We start from the raw sequence: 15,076 nt of genomic DNA, 5'->3' as shown, positions 1-15,076 counted from the left end.
TTCTACTTATATTTCATCTTGACAAGATGCATGATTGTAGAAAAAAATATTCCTTATTTGTGTAGATAATATAGGACCTGTTTATGTGAGCATTCTGAATAGGAAAGGTAATGGGACATCAACCTAATTTTTAAAAAATCCAGTGGTAATAAGAGGTATAAGAAATGTGAGGGAATAAACAAACAAACAAACAAACAAACAAGATAAATAATAAAATATTGTTCATATAAATCATATAAATATTAATCATAAATGGTACAGATATTGATCATAAAATGGGGACTCTTTTTTTTGGTTTACTTATCTTTTCTGAGTCATGCAAAAAATGCAACAAAATTTTTTACTAGTTTTAAGCTTCCTTCCAGCCTAGTAATCTTTAAAAATGGAAAGACATTCTGACCCTGTAGTCAAGACTAAAGTTTCACAATTCACATATACGTTGCAGCTTAACTATAACACATGTGCTGCAAGACAAACTCATACCAAAACCATCAATTGGTAACAGCAGGTATAGAACTTGGCCTTTAACATCCCTGGTCTTCCTTGCCCTCCATCTCCTGCCATCCATCTTCTTTCACTCTCTGGTCCCAAACAGAACTAAAGTAGTCCTCCTGCTCATGAGTAGAAAGCAGAATGAGGGAGAGAACAATCTTACAAATATGTCTTTATACACAGATTTTCACTGTAACTTCTGTTTAATACCAACTGAGAAACCTCATCAAAGCTGAACCTACTTTTTTTTTTTTTTTTTTTTTTTGTGCTTCTGGATTATGGTCCTTTTTGTGCTTCAGCACTGGCATGGAATCACTGAATACTCAGGTGAGGGGGAGCTGGTGAGGGACAGGAAATTTTAGACAACTCCAGAAACCAGGAAACAAATCCAAGAATCATCTCCTTAGCAGATGATTCCTCCAAGACGGGTCAGCAAGATATGTAAAATCCTGCAAAATAGGCCAGGGGGAAGCCTCAACATCTGGGACCTAATCTTGCTGAACTTCTAGAGAAGCCTCCACCAGATTTACTGATTTATTTGCAGTTGCTATTAATTAACTGCTGTGTGTGCAAATATATAATGTTACTATTATGCAATAAATTATTTATAAGAACTAACGAACGCCTGCTTTTGGTTGTAGATTGCAAGGCGTTCGCCGCGGGGCCGCTGCGTGAGGCAGGACCTGGGCTGCCCGGTACCTGCCCCACCGCAGAGCACGGCCAGGCCCCGGAGCCAAGATGGCGGCGCTTCGCCTCGGGGGCAGCCTGGGGAAGGGAGGGCAAACGCCGCGGTGCGAGGGGCAGCCCTGCACAGACAGAAAGGGGAAAGGAGGAGGGTAGGAGATGCCCCAGGCGCCGGAGCAGAGGTTGTCCTACAGCCCTGTAGAAGGACCTGTAGAAGCAGGTATTTTTCTGCAGCCTGGGTAGAGGACTGCGTGGAGCAGGTATCCATGCTGCAGCCCGTGGAGGACCCCACGCAGGAGCAGGTATGTCCTGAAGGAGCTGCAGCCTGTGGAGCTGGATGAGGGAAGGGGATCAGCAGGGAAGAACTGTTACGGCCTCAGACACCATCCCCCACCCCTCTGTGCTGCTCGGGGAGGGAAGGCAGAGAAGTGGAGAATGGAGACAAGAAAAGGAGAGGTGTTGCTTTTTTTGTCTTTGTTTCTCACTATCAAGTTCTACCTGGCATTAGATTAAAGTAGTTTTTCCCCAGGTCAAGCCTGTTTTGTGCAGGACAGTATTTGGTTAGTGATCTCCAGGTCTCCCTCTCCATCCACAGCCCTCTTCACTTTATTCCCCCTGTCCTGTTCTGCTCAGGAGGGGCAGTGAGCGTGGCTGGGTGGGCAGTTGGTCTAGGTCTGCCCGCTTCTGTATGGCTTGCCATGGAAAGATTTGGGGGCAGGAAAGATACAGGACTTACAGGAAACCCAAGATACTAAGGAAAATGTTGAAGATATTAAATATACTCTAAAGAGAATAAATTCTGAATAATGTGTTTCCCGTCTCTTACTAAGGCAGAATACTTTTTAAAGATGTTTAGTGTATTTTTCACTGAGCAGTTATCATTTGTTCTAGATCCCAAATAACAATAGAATTAAACAGAAGACATGTTTAATAAGAGTCATCGAGTTCAGGTGGAACTGATATGTTGAGTTAAATACGTGGATTATATTGCTTACAAAGTGTAGCACATTTTGAAATGCTTCATCTGCCTGAATTTTCCTCTATTTACGTTGAAAAATATAGTATAATACATAAGAACTTTATATCCAGAGCTATCATATGAGAACAGTAAAAATAAAAATAAAATAAAAAAACTGCACACAGAAAAAGAAATACTGTAATTCTGCTCACTTGTAACCTTCCATCTGTGTTTAATACCAGTAAGGTATACCCAAGGGGAAAAGAAAGTGACATCTAATATGCGGTGAAAGACTACATTTAGTTCAGTGAAGATTGTCTCAATATTTTGCAGTTTCCGAGTTACATTTCTTTGTAGAATGAGTATCTCCGTAATGTGAAGGCGTTACAGAGGTAAAACATAGACTCCAGTTCCACTGAGTTACTGCGAACAGTATCTTGTTCTTTCTAATGTATATATGTATACATTTTGCTTGCAATCTGTAGAGTGAAAAAATAGCTTGATCTTTGAATATGTTTAATAACACATTTGTATAATTTAGTTGAAAAGCAGGTTAATAAGAAAGTTGTTCTAAGCCATTAACATGTTATCTGTAAAGATGAGGTTACACGTCTCTAAAATTTACCAGATGAAGACATAAAAACAGGCACTGGCTGAAAACTAGGCAGTTAAGTTGAAACTAATAGTAAGACGATGTTGGCAGTTATAGCAGTTAACCACTGGAATAGGAGAGATATGGTAAAACCTCTTTAACACAGGGTGTTTAAACTGCCAGTGGGGTGTCTTTCTGAAAGATACAATGTAGTTCAACCATGAGCTGAATTTGACACAGGAATGGCTGAAATAAATGCTACTGCTTCCTTGCACATAATACCAGACACCATTCTCAAAATGACTGCTTCTGGTTTAAACATCTGTGAGTTTCTCTGTGTCTTGCATGCACGTGAAGAGATGGAATAAAAGTGTGTGGTCAGGGAAGGAAATTATCACTGCCATAGGTATCAGAAAAAATGTTGTTAAATACATCAAATTGTTGCAAATCAGCAAACTCAAGCACTAATCAGAGGTTTAAGGAAATATAAGAGAAAAATTGTTGGGCTACCGCCACAATTTAACAGGCAGTTTATGTTGTTTGCAAGGTCAAGTTGTTTTCATAAAATGTGCTTGAAGATGTCAGAAAGATGTCCAAATAAATACAATTAGCTTCCAGTAGCAAAAGAGAGATCTGAAGTCTTATCATACAGGAAGTTAATTTACTTGCATACATTTCATGATTGTAATTTTTGTGTGTTTTTTTTCCTATGTGGATAGAATAGTATAAAGTAGTATTACACCAGTTTTAGATAACCCCATGAACACTGTGTTTTGATAGTCTGAAATTTATAGAGCATTGCATATGATACATGTTTTATTCTAATAAATTATTCTAATCATCCCTTGAAGAATCTGATAGTCCTTAGTAGGAAGTGAAATACCAGGCTAGATGTACTGTTCTTGTGTTTGCAATGCCAAAATCATGTGTTTCTATGGTAACAGAGTTAATCTATACTGTTTCAATTGGATGAACCCTGATAAATTTTGCTACCTAAAGTAATCTCAAGTGTAGTCCTAGTGACATTAGATTGCATAAAATAAATTGTCTGAGTCTAGTCTTTGTCACCATTTAACCAAGATGCATTAAAGAATTTGAATAAGGTAACACAGCGGCCCTATTTGGTCCTACGTTGTGAGATGCAAAAATTGCCATGTATAAATCGTATTTTCTTAGCTACTGAAGAATATACTCCACTATGTCAAGTGTACTTCACCATGGCAAGCCAATCTTTCAACCCTTTGTGTGATCACCTGCAACAGATACATTTTGAAATATAATCTCTATAAAAATTCAAATTCTAGTCAAATCACTTTGTCACGTAGCCTTGATGAAGTTTAGCTAGGACGACACCCTCACAAGTTTTCTAGGCTTGGTTCTCACTGCCTTGGATTTGGGAGCCCTTTTGGAAAACAGAATCTTGTGCCTAGCTCATGTAGATCCCCAGATCCATCAAAGGCTTCAACTCAACATTTTCTAGTGTGCCAGCAGTGCAGGTGCATTATAGTTTCACCTGCTCTGTTCTTGGCCTTCTTCCTCCAAACATGGGTTCTTTTCTGGTTTTCTGAAAATCTTTATTGGGAACTTATATAGCTTTCAAGTTTATTTGTCAAATGACCCTGGATCAGTGTCATGAATTTATTACATTTTCTTCGTAGGTGTTTTGTGGCTTTATTTTTCTTGTAATTCTTTGGACGTGGAAGTGTAAAGCAGCAAACATCACCTCTTTTGTTCAGAGTTTGTGCCACTTGGTTGAAGAACCATGAAAATTAAGGGATATCACCTGTGTGACAGGCATCAGATTTGTTTTTCCTCTACAGAACTCTTGCTTGCTATAGTGGAAAAAAACAGCAGAAAATGTTGGAAAAAAAAAAACAACACAAAGCAAGCAAGCAAAAAAAAAAAAATCACCCTGTTTTCAAACTGAAGTTCATACTTTAACACGACTACGGGTAAAGTCCTAACAAAACTTCATACACATTAATTGAGAGGCTTTGAAATGTGTTGGTCAGATACAAGCAACCAAAATACTCCACAGACCTCATTTTAAAACTGCAGTTCAATCAATATACTCCAGATGGCGCAGAACGATGATAAAATTATGCGTGTGTTACTTTGAGGGATGGAATATGCAAACAGAAGTAGTTTGTTAACACAAAGCCTCTAGAAGCTGACTTCAGGACTGACACAGTCATCTGTGTACTCAGGAAACAAACAAAACTTTTGACTTTTAGAAAGAAAATGCATCTGGAAAAATAAAAAAATCTTGTGCAAATCACAGTTATAATGAAGAAAACACTGATGTTTGAAGAATTAGCATCATTTGTATGCTAATAAATATTGAATGGCAGATGTTTTCTGAGTAGATAGATGATTAATTTGGTCTGCCCTAAGATATAAAGAAATACAAAATATATGAGTTTATGAGGGTGAATAGGGTTTGAACATAGTAAGAAGGGATATACAAATAGCTTCATATATTAAAGTCATATTGTGCTACCTTTCTGTCCTTCAGAGTAAACATTTTCTCCGTGATTAGCCTTAATTAAATTGAATACTGCAAAGGGCAACCACTTTTGAACATTCATGAGCTTGAAATTCAAGAATAATTCCAAGAGATATCATTACATGCCTGTATTATACAGTGCAAGATAGATGACAGATTCTCAGCCTGCATTTTAGCAACTGATGACAACTCATTTTATAAAAAAAATTATAGACTAGAACAGTAGAAGCCGATGAGACTTTAATTGTGGAATAAAGCCTGTATTTCAAGTGAAGTACTGAGCTGCCCCACTTGTACGTGGTGGTTCTGACCTTACAGGAAGGGTGAGGATATAAACGTTGAACAAGGAGTATGCTTTTGAATAATTACACTGAAAACACAAAACAATTTCTGGAACTTCTGTAGTTTCAGTGTTAATACACTTTCTGATAAAAACACAGGTAGTTGCAGAAACCCTTCAAAGGGTTTGGAAATTAGCCTTCTTGCTTTGCTGGCCAAAAGCCTACCTTCAGACCTCATGAAAACTGTTCTCGTGAAGCACCGAGCACACCTTAGGCTAGGCAAATGGAAATGCGGTTGTCTAAGAGCTAGAGAAAATGGCCCTGGTAGAGCAGCTTTCCCTACAACAACCATCTGAAGCATATTTATTTTAAATAGTAGTCTAGGTGGTTTTAGATAAATGCCACAGCAGCGCTCCTTGTAAATGCACAAATCTAGGTAAGTACTGTATTGTGTGAGGGGGCAAGGTTTACTTTTTGTAGTTCTGCACATTGATTCTGATGAACATTTCATGCAAAAGGAGTTTCTGTAGTAGAACATTTCAGAATTCATGAATAGTAATTGAGCCCTTTAGTTCTGCACTAAACTTAAATCCATTATTCTCCATTTAAAGCAGACACATCATGTTGCTCTACAGAACACTGCTCTGTCAATTCAGTGCTTTTTTCAGTGAGCTGGGCTAGAATATTAAGCACTCTGCTCTCAGTATTCTTGCTGTGCTTGGCACATTTGGATTCCATTTGAAATAGGCAAATAGCAATTCTGTTGTTCATAATGAATAGCCTATATGTATACATATGCACCTTGCCTTTGAAAAGGGGAGCATACATTGTTTGCCACATCTTGAATCTTTGGCAACCAGGTGGATTCATTTCCTCCCCCTTTCCTTTCCTTTCTCTCCCTCTCCCTCCCTGTACATAACCACTGAAATGTGAAATGCAATAAAAGTCACTGACAGATTTCTGTCTTCTATACTAAACAAACCAGTCTACTTCAGTGTTCACAGTGTACATACTTCTTTGTCATAAACAAATTAAAGAAATGCATGTAAAACCGAAGAATTAAGTAAGAAAGATTCAAGTTTCTACAGGTTACCTTCAGTGCTCAACATTTTCCAAGCATTTTTAGAATGTAGCTAACTAGTGTGCATAGGTTTTAGTAGTGTGCTGATGCAGACAGATGTCTGTCTCTACCATGCTAGCAGAGATACAGTTCATACTCTTCCAATGTAATTTTTTTTGTTGCTAAAATTGTATGAATGTATAGCTTAAATCCTACTAACATGTCCTTTTAAGTTTCTGCGCTGGAAGGATGTTCAGCATAAGCAGCAAATCGTGCAATTTTGCTTAAATGAATTATCTTGCCTGAGAGCAGCGTGCTAAGCTGAATTTTACAAAAGCATGCCAAAATCTAAAATTTCCAGCCTGCCAATTTTTTTCCCTGTTAGCTAGAGTCCTGTTACATTTAGAACTCCATTTGCAAGGGTTGCCTGTGTAGAAGCCAGAGAGGGAATTGAATAGAGCATCTGAAAAAAAATGATCTATATCTTCTGCTTAACACATCTCCTACGTGGATACCTACAACTTAGAGAAATAATAGGAGGAAATCTCTCATTTCCATCCTTGGTGTTCAAGTAGCCTTAAAATTGTAAGATTCTAAGGAGAAATTATTACAGTGCTTATATGGTAATCCATAAAAAGCACAATATTTCTCTCTTCTGTACCGGCAAAGTTGAAATACAGCTGTATAGGATAGTCACCTGTTTCTCTCTGAGCCACTTCTTTGTGTATGGGGTTGAGATGTAAAGCCTACTCTTCATGTCTACACTGACTGATGGTATTTTTATCTGTGCTTCAGGTAGATATTAGGGCAAAAATGATAGCAAAAAGTTGAAGCTACCAAGATTATGATGATGGTGGTTGTTGAAAATGGGTATCGCAAGTCTTTACCAGCAACTAGCAAAACATTAGAGAGATTGAAATGCTTGTGTGAAACAGACTTTAGGGAGACAGCATACCCAGCGAGGGTATCTGCAGCACAACACGTGTTGGGTGCAGCTATCTCAGCATCCATTTATGCGTCTCTTACCTGATGGTACTGAGTAAGCTTTGTGTTTTATCCAGTGGGGTAACAATAATGCAAAGGGAATCCCCACTTTCCAGACAGCTAGCAGGACAAAACAGCTTGAGAAGACCTACAAACATATTCCAGCCTTCCCAGCCCAGGAGTTGTTAATGAAGTGCTTTAAGATTACCAATTAGAGCTGTCTTGTTTGAACTGGCTGAGGAATGGGGATGCTAGTTTAGAAAATTGTTTAAAATGGAAATCATTGTCTTGCCTCACAATCAATTTTTCAAGAAAATAAGAAGGTAACACTTCAGATTTTAAAGACTGTAATTTGAATTTAATATTTATGCTCGGATGCTTGGATTGCAAAGGTAATTGACCTGCAACCTCATGTAGTGTACAAAGTAGATGCTTACCCAGAAAAGCCCTTTTTTTTTTTTTTTTTTGTTGGAAAATGGAGACATTCTCCTATGGGCTGGGTTTTGTTCCTTGCAGAGGTCAAACCAGTGTCTGTTTGAAAAATTCATGATCCAGAAAGGGTAATTTTTAATGAATATTTATGAGAGATGTCCTTTCTTATCAGAGCTGTGCAAGTTTTCAGAAGCTTGCCACTAAGTCTGGCTTCCGAATTTTAGCAAAAAGCTTATGAGTTCGGTCTGAGAAAACAGGTTACATTTTGGTTTAGCTTTTTTGAGCTTTTTCTGTATTGTTTTGCATAGCAAGATACATCACTGGTTGTATAATGGTTGATGGTTGGGTAGTGGTTGATGGTTGTGTCATGTGCCAGATGCAGGTTTGTCTTTTTTTCTATAAGCAACTAGTACTTTAAGAAGATCAACGTTTTAAATTAATTCTGTTATTTCACTGTTAATCACATAAAAATTCATCATGAAAGTAAACATGAGCTGGTGAATTCATGTAATTCATTTCTGTAATAAACTGTGTTTAGCTAGAATTGCCTGAGATCAAAAACTAGAAGGCTTTTGTGGACTGCTTTGCTTTTTTGAGCCTCAAATTGTAACTGTAAAGCCTCAGAATACTGCCAAACAGTAGGCAAAAAGAGTATTTCTCGTTTAGCTGCATTTCTTTTTAATGGTACTACAGCAGTGCCTAGAAACTGAAGCTGAGATTGGTACCTGGTCTTATGTCTGTATGGGCTCTTAAGTACTGGGTGTCTGAAGGGCTTGTTTTGTACACAGCGGAGAAAAAGAGGGGTCGGGAGCCAGAAGTGCTCTGAGGTGAAATGACTTGCCAAGGCCATGCAGCAGGGAAAGGCTGAAGCATTGTCATGACCAACTTTCAGACCAAGTCTTGTATTCCCTGGGCAAAGTTGCCTTTGAATAAGTCAATTTTCTTGCAAAATATTTCAAGAAAAATATTGCTCCTAATCCTAGATAGAATCATAAAGAATAATACAAGTATTGGATTCTTATTTCCTCTCACAGCTTTACAATTTACAATTACTGTGTGGAATTTCATTTACTTTTTTTTCCTCTCCCTTTTTTGTACTTTTTGTGTGCTGAAGAGACTACATTTTTGTGTCTTATTTCTCAAAATACATATATTTACCTTTTATGTATTTTACTGTGTATTTTACTATACAATATAATATATATATTAGTTTACATTGTATCTGCTTATCATGGATCTATTTTACAGAATCACAGAATTTCATTCATAGTGATTAAGGGAATTCTTTTTAATCCACGTGGGAGTGTTGTGTGTATCTCAAGAGGTAGTCTGCCATATATGTTATATCTGCTGGGTAAATACAAGGTGTCCTGAGCTCCAGTTTGTCTGCCTGACAGTGCACGCAGAACAGCAACGCAGTCTCTCGCACCAGAGTCATAATTCCTTGGGTTTTAAAAACAAGAGTAGAGGAAGGCTTCCTGTGGAAAGCAGTGAGTTCCCAGGATGTGGGGAAACACCTTCCTCTCGTACCGCCAGGTGTAGCCAGCATTGCTCAGCTAAAGCTGAAGAACTCATCTGCATGGCAGCTAGTGCAAAAGAGATCTTGGGACAGCATCCCAAGTGCAGCCGTCAAAAAACAGTGACATGGCCGTGCTGTTTCCAAGACCCAGGCAAGTTTCTCTGTAGCATTTATGTTATTGTATTAAGCATTGTTAAGTATGCAGTTTGATCAGTGATGGATGCATCTTAGATATAAGGCTGCCACCTCGCTGGATGTCTTCATGTCCTGTGACTGTCCCAGGACTGGAATGAAAGAGGGTGAAGGTGCTTAAGCTATGTTCAACAAGGAAGGCCTCTGATAATGCCACTGTATTTCTTCTTTGCCTGCTTAAGAGTTTCCATCTGTTTCCATCCAGTTATGCTGGCTCCCCCTAGAATTTCTTTCAGACTTAGTCCCATGTGGCTGTGAATTATTCATGACAATTTAATATAGGTGTACAATTCTCAGCTGGTACATAAGCAGATGTAGTCCATTCTCTCAGTGGTATTTGTAAGGCTGTAGCTATTAAATGCTGAACTTTGTAGACAATATCGAAAACAGTACTACCTTTGAATGGAAATGGTAAGGTCCTGGCGAAAAACAGTCATGTCACCTTAAGTTCTTGAGTGATGATGGTACTCCTGAAAGATTTTTAATGTCAGTTATGTGTATAAAATATACATTTACTTGAACAATTATAGAAATTTATATTAAAAGGAGAACTGTAATCTCATGTTCATATACTTTTTTTTGTTTGTTTGTTTTATAGGGAAACAAGGAAACAAGAGTAACAATCACAGGTAACCTTTCATAAATATCTAAACAAGGTAATTTCAATAGTGCTTCAGATAGCTGAGACTCTGCAAGTTCCACTGAGCATCTTTGACGTTAAGTCCTAAAATAGTCTCTAAAACTTATTGTTATGTTTATACCTGATAAATAGAAGAGAGAGAATTTTGAAGAACATCTATTTCTGGAAAATGAGGGAGACTAGTACGTGACTACCTGCTTAGACTAGTTGTCCTTGCTTCAGAGGGATATTTCTAATGGATTTGATAAAAACTGTGATAGAGTTTGTCTGGTGTAAACATAACCATTATGTTATAGAAGTCACTTTGAATTACAGCAACATGTTAAGGAACTAGACCTAGAAAAGGAAATCAGAGTTAAGGTTCTCTGTTGCTTACAGTTGAACCTGGCTGACACCATCTGTGGTGCTGCTCCGCCCCCCCCCCCCCCAATTATTTATTTTTTCCTCTCCCATCAGCAAGTGTATCAGCAAAAGTAGTTCTGTTAGTTCTGTGACCATTTTAATGATGGTTTCTCTGTATCTTCGCTGCTTGTGAGTAATTTAATTTTGAGAAGATCTAGTAGGAGTGGTGGTTAACCTCACCACAACCTTCCAAAATGGATTGATTTGATAAGGAAAATCATGCAGTGTTTGTTTTTATTTTTTTTCTCCAAGAGTTGTATAGTGATGCTTCTGTTCCTAAATGTTGGTGAACACTCTTAAACTGCAAATCAAAGCATTTTTTTAGAAATAACAGTAAGTGTATAGTGAAACATGCAAGTGGCTGCCAGCCAACAGTACATTTTTCTACATCTTTTACATTTCTTTTTTACAGTCTCACATGTCCTTACGGTCTCTTTCTCCTCTATTCCCTCTTGTACTGTTTGGGACTATGTATCCATTTTTTTGCATGGAAAATAAATAGTAATGTACTGAAAACTCATAAAGATGCTTGTTTTTTCTCATCAGTGACTGCACTGAAGTCTCATCTTTAATTGATGATGTAAATGATTAGTCGTATTTAGAAAATCGTTCCCGCCAGAATGAAATATATGCCCCTTTTTGTTCACTAGGAAATCTTACTCCATCACTACTTGCTCCTCCTCCACTACCCTGCTGCACTGATTTCTTCACTTGCATTTTGGTTGCTCTGCTTATCCAGACTGGACTCTGTAGATACCATTCAATAGGCTGACTTAAATGAATCCTCTTCTCAGGTCAAATGCTTTTAAGAAGCTGGTAGTTTGCTGCTTTTTGAAAAAAAAAAAAAAAAAAAAGAAAAAAAAACACCTTTGATGTTCTGGGTCTATCTGGTCGGCAGACACAGATAAGCAAAGTAACAGAAACACCATATTTTTTTTCTTTTTCTCCTTCTTCTCTGACATGGGGATAAAGGTGAAGACCCTTTCTCTGACAGTTCACCACTGTACAGAGGAATTACTGTAGCAGAAATGCAAAAGAGCATCTGAACACCTTCAATAGTGACCTGAGTTTTTAAAATTACATGTAGGTTTTTGAGAGAGAGGAAACACAAAGCACAACCAACAGGACTTTTTTTTTCTCTTTTGGTAGGATTTGTAAGTCATTCAGAAGCAATTGGAGGGTTTAAATACTCACCTTCTCTCATTTTGTGAGTGCAAAATACATCAGGACAGTCTCCTGCCAGGAGGGATGCATCTGGAAAATGGGTGGGTTACTGGTATATGGGATTCTGCCTTTGTCACTGTATATAGCTGTATGCAATGTGTTGCCAAATGTCTTGGGGGGCTGAGCAGCCCCTTGAGAACACGGGGTCAAAGTGAATTGATAAAAGATTACAGTTGATCTTAACTGACCTTAATGGTAGTTTTTGACTCTAGCTTGTTTTCTGAACAGAAATGCTTGCCATAATTTTAAAAATGTTCTTTAAAAATGTCAGCTCTTGAAATCCTGATAGGAAAAGCTTTTATGCTCATTTTGGCCTCTTAATTGAATTGCTGTCTGGGTTTTCACTTACATGTATCAGCTGTCCAGATCTTCTCCTGGTACAAAGAAATAGTTAAGTATCTGCTTAGTGGCTGCACTGAAGTAAGGTTTAAAAATATGATACATGTTTGCTTTAAAAGAAGAATGTACAAAAGAACTAATAATTAATTAGCTTCAGGAAGTTTGTAGCTGTATTTAATAAAATCAAGGTCCGCGTATCACTGGACAAAATTGTCAAAGGAGGTGTAGCCTAAACTGAAGTGGCAACTGAAGTGCACTTGGTGTCTTGAGAGCTGATGCTGTTTTTTTTGTTTTTGTTTGTTTGTTTTGTTTTTCATTTTTTTTTCCCCTCCTCTGTGTATTCTTTGGAAGGGATTAATGACACTGAAATCCTTAAATACTGAGAATGAAAAGTATCTGTACATCTGCAATAATATGACTACAACAGCTTTTTTTGTCTCAAAGGTGTCTCCTGGTTTCTGGAGAGGGAGACTCCTTTGTGTCCCCCCCCAGGTAGGTAGCCTAGCTTCAGGGTGTCCAGCCTTACTGGACTCTGCAACCCTTCACCAGTTCACTGTTGGGAAGGTATTCTTCAGCTCAGCTCTGAAATCCACCCTGTGTGGATTTCTCTCTCCATTTGATGTCACAGTTTGGTCTTGATGTACCTTCTCAGGGAGTTGATGAGCAAGGTGTGTATAAACCCCTACTGAGAGTTCCTCCAAAAAAAACATGTAGAAGTTGACTTGTCCACATGCGGTAGCTTCTTCCTTTTTCAAAGTATCATGGTAAAAAGCCTGATTATAGAAATTTGGTCTCCCTATCTCAAATTGTTTAAGAGGGCATTTTTAGAAACCCCATCGTATCAGAAGAAAACTAACTACTATTGAATATAATGAAATGTAATCAGGTTGTGAATAACCTGTAATTCACATACTTTACAAAGGGTTTTAAAATAGCTTTCTGGGGTTGAAGTAATTTTTCCCCTATTATTGTACTTACAAATAAAATACCTTCTTACTCTTTTTTTTTTATTATTTAAATTTAAGAAATGGAGATTCTATGATTGCAGTAGGCTGCAATAGAAGACTCCAATTTATGCAATAATTGAATAATCTCCTTAATATACTCTCTGTTGGGTACTCAGACACATTTGAAAGGCACTGCAAAATTTGATAACTGCTCTGCAGCTCTGCTGACTCTTTTGTGGTTCCGAAGTAACAGGAATGAAGTATTAAAAAATACAGATGTAGGGCACAGAACAGAAATGTAAAAAGGGAACCCCCTACCTGCATATGGGACAGATTATCAGCTCGTCTTCAATAAACACAAAAATTATTTCACAGCACCATTGAACTGAAGGTTTCTTTTTAACAAGCCATTAACACAAATCCGACCATTGGATTGTTCCGGGAGCCCTGCTCCTTTGATAAACTGGAGCTGACATTGTCTTGGGGCGGAAATCTGTGTGTGGTGGAGTAGGAAGCATAGTTAAAGGATCCTTCTTTTCTCAGTCACTGTGGGGATTCCATCACTCACCACTTTTGTTTTCAGCTTTCTGTTTTTTAATTTATTTTGTGCTTTGTGACCTTATGAACTCAAAGAAATAATGTTTGAACATTGAGAATGGGAGTTTTTGCACAGTTAATCAAGGCACCATCTGGGCTCATAGAAATATGTTGTCTGTGATGGAAATTAATACTGATTATTTCAAAAATATAGATGGGGTAAATGAAGTTTGATTTAACTGTGAATATATGAATAAATAGCTCATTCAAATAGTGAAACTAAGAGAAAACCATAAGATACTCAAGCAAAATGAACTGTTCAGAGGAACTATCTGAAGATACGTGTTACTGGATAGCATTGGAAATACCCTTGAGGTGTATTTCATGTCACTGTTAGTTGTCTATTAATTGGTCACTGAACTGTGAGATATAAATATATCACAGTGAAAAGTATATTCCTTCCCATTAAGCAGGTACTACTATTTAGAATGGCAGGTGTTAATACATGCTCTTTGCTTTTGGTAGAATGTTGTGTTCATGTTTTCAAGAATATTCTCCAAAAAGGCAGCCTAATCAATGCTCCTTTGTCTTAAAAACTTGATCTTCACTTATGTCAAGGAATCTCAAACTACAGTTCTTTTTCTTTCTGACTAAAGAGGAGCCCATGACTGGCAACCTGGAATTAATCCTCACTTCTATCTGAATATATATATTTTTTTCATTCAAGAGAAAATGCAAAGCAAATTGTTGTGAAACTTGGTCCTTTTTATGCTGTAACCTAATTGTATTAGAGCCAAAATGAAATTCTCAATGAGACAAATTGGGACATATTGTTCAGAATCCCTTGCAAGCTTAAAGTCCATTGACTTTAAAAACAATGCTTTCTGTTTAAAATAGAATAATTAATCATCTCTTTATCTCCAGAAGGAGAGTTATTCATAAGAATTTAGGGAACAAGTGGAGGAAGACTGTCTTCACATGAATTAGTCTGATTTTGTGGCAATTACATACTAATGATGTGTTCTTGCCAGCCAATTCATTGCTTGCTACTGTGAATAGCACCGCTGGGAGGTTTGTGTTAGCAGCTACAATCTGTGGATACTGTAATTCAAGCACTCTTCCTACTGACGCTACTCAGAGAAGTAAGCATTGAGGGTTGCATAGTTGGAATTCGGCTTCGTAATATGCAGGGATTATAGAAAGAGACTTAATTACTGTGAAGTAAAGAGAACTATTTGGGGTGAGTAGCACTGCATTTAGGAATATTTGCATGACTGGGCTTTTAAG

The sequence above is a fragment of the Cygnus olor genome, chromosome 1 (assembly GCF_009769625.2).
Source record: "Cygnus olor isolate bCygOlo1 chromosome 1, bCygOlo1.pri.v2, whole genome shotgun sequence".
Classification (NCBI taxonomy): Eukaryota; Metazoa; Chordata; class Aves; order Anseriformes; family Anatidae; genus Cygnus; species Cygnus olor.
The sequence above is the reverse complement of the archived record's forward strand: the minus strand, read 5'-3'. Positions refer to the sequence as shown.